General features: G+C 44.0%; 1 non-coding gene across 1 annotated transcript; it reads right to left on the reverse strand.

Moving 5' to 3' along the window:
- Nucleotides 1–2,294: 2,294 nt before the first annotated feature.
- LOC116270154 lies at nucleotides 2,295–2,362 on the reverse strand. The gene has a single exon (XR_004178084.1). It is a non-coding gene; the product is annotated as a small nucleolar RNA SNORD95 (small nucleolar RNA).
- Between the last annotated feature and the right edge of the window lie 254 nt (nucleotides 2,363–2,616).

Consider the following 2,616-nt stretch of genomic DNA (forward strand, 5'->3'; position numbering starts at 1 on the left):
ACTGGTGTTCCTGAATTCTTACTATATCTAAAGGGCAAGTATATCAACAGATAAGTGGAGAGTATTTGATCTTGAAGACTTGTTCAAGAGTTTTCAAGATCAAACCAGGAGGTACTACCTGGAGAACATAAGTATTCATTCACACATGTCACCAAAGAAACCAAGATCCTATTCAAATGATGCAACTTCAGGGTTTGTGCATGTGCTGCAGCTCCGGACATCTGCCCAGTGACCCATGTGAGCTAAATAAGTTTGGTAATCAATGCCATAGCTGGAAAATTATGATATTCCAGTTACTGTACTAGATGCTGAGCACTGAGTAAAAAGATATGGTCCTTCTCCTCAAGTAACACATAGTCTATGAGATTTTGCAGCATATCATCTTCATATCTGCATGTATTTCTTTTTTTCTTTTCTTTTTTTTTTTTTTTTTGTGTGTGTGTGTGATACACAGTCTTGCTCTGTCACCCAGGTTGAAGTGCAGTGGTGTGTTCTCAACTCACTGCAACCTCTGCCTCCTGGGTTCAAGCAATTCTCTTCTCCTGCCTCAGCCTCCCGGGTAGCTGGGACTGCAGGCGCACGCCACCATGCCCAGCTAATTTTTGTATTTTTATTAGAAACGGGGTTTCATCATGTTGTCCAGGCTGGTCTTGAACTCTTGACCTCATGATCCACCTGCCTTGGCCTCCCAAAGAGCTAGGATTACAGGCGTGAGCCACCGCCCCCAGCCTGCTTGTATTTCTCAACCAATTTTTTGTTGTTGTTAAATAGCTTAAAAACTAGGAAAGATTTAGTTTTAGGGACCGGGTATTTATGGCTATTCTTTCTGAATTGGGGATAAGAGAAAGATATTAAACAAGTGCACCTCTCTTCCTGTCCGCTTCCTGTCTTCAAAAGCAAATAATTTTCTTTGGAACTTTGAAGACATTGTTACATTTTCTTCTGGCATCCAGCACTGCTGATGTAAGTGTGATGAAATGAAGGAAGGGAGCTACTCTGGTAGGGTGAAAGCTACCTTGGCAACTTCTCTGACCTGAACGACTCTCTGCTTGCTCTTCAGTACTGCAGGATTAAATATCTGTGCTGGGAAGTGGACAGCAAGCTCTAGAAAGTAATGGGCAAAGAGTTTAGGAGTCTGGGCCCAACAGTACCCAGATAGTCAAAGCCAGAGAGGCCTAAGATTCAAACAAGACATTTGCAGAGATACTTTGTGTTAGTTTTTAGGGCTGCCATATCAAAGTTCCACAAGCTAGGTGACTTAAAACAACAAAATTTAGGCCTGGCGTGGTGGCTCACACCTATAATCCCAGTACTTCGGGAGATCGAGGTGGGTGGATCACGAGGTCAGGAGATTGAGACCATCCTGGCCAACATGGTGAAACCCCGTCTCTACTAAAACTACAAAAAATTAGCCGGTTGTGGTGGTGGGCACCTGTAGTTCCAGCTACTCAGGAGGCTGAGGCAGGAGAATGGCATGAACCCACGAGGCAGAGTTTGCAGTGAGCCAAGATCGTGTCACTGCACTCCAGCCTGGGCAACAGAGTAAGACTCCTCTCAAAAAAAAAATTATTCTCTCATCACTCTGGAGGCTAGAAATCCAGCATCAAGGTGTCAGCAGGTGCATGCTCCCTCTGAAGGCTCTAAAGAAGAAACTGTTCATCCCTCTCTTCTAGCTTCTGATAGTTGCTGGGAAACTTGGCTTTCCTTGGCTTCTGGCTACATCACTCCAATCTCTGCCTCCATAGTCAATGGCTGTGACGCTGCTGTGTTCTCTCCACTTCCACGGACACCAGTCATTTAATTTAGGGCCCTAATTCAGGACATTCACCTAAATTTAACTAATTATATCTACAAGGATTCTATTTCTAAACAAGATACATCCTGAAGTTCCAGGAGGACATAAATTTGTGGGGGACACTGTTGTTCAACCCAGTACAGTCTCAGAAGAGCACGGACTTTAGAAAAAGAAGGTGATAGGGTTAGTTGGAATCCAGGCAGGTAGCAAATGGAAGGAAAGACCAGACACATAACCAGCTACACACTTGGCACTCCAGCATCCGTGAACCACACGGGGCTGGCTCTCCAATGATTCGACCTTCACTAACAGGGCCAGTTTATCCATTACACACAGTAGGCACAAAGCCAAGGTCCCATGATGCTTTTAGAAACCCATGAAAATGTTTTAATCTCTTTCAAAATCTAAAAATAAATAAACAAATATAATCCAACCTGGATTATATTCATATGTATATCAATGCAGTCATAAAACTTATTTTTAATGCTTTTTTATGCAGTGGTTCAGAAACCGCCTCTGGGTTTCAGCACAGGCATTCAGACGGAATGTTGGGGTCATCACCACCCTAATTTTGTTGTTTTTTTTTTTTGAGATGGAGTTTCTCTGTTATTGCACGGGCTGGAGTGCAGTGGCGCTATCTCAGCTAACTGCAACCTCCACCTCCTGGGTTAAGCGATTCTCCTGTCTCAGTCTCCCAAGTAGCTGAGATTACAGGCTCACACCACCACTCCCGGCTAATTTTGTATTTTTAGTACAGATGGGGTTTCACCATGTTGACCAGGCTGATCTCCAACTCCTGAGCTCGGGTGATCTGCTCACCT

Source organism: Papio anubis, chromosome 13 (assembly GCF_008728515.1).
Source record: "Papio anubis isolate 15944 chromosome 13, Panubis1.0, whole genome shotgun sequence".
Classification (NCBI taxonomy): Eukaryota; Metazoa; Chordata; class Mammalia; order Primates; family Cercopithecidae; genus Papio; species Papio anubis.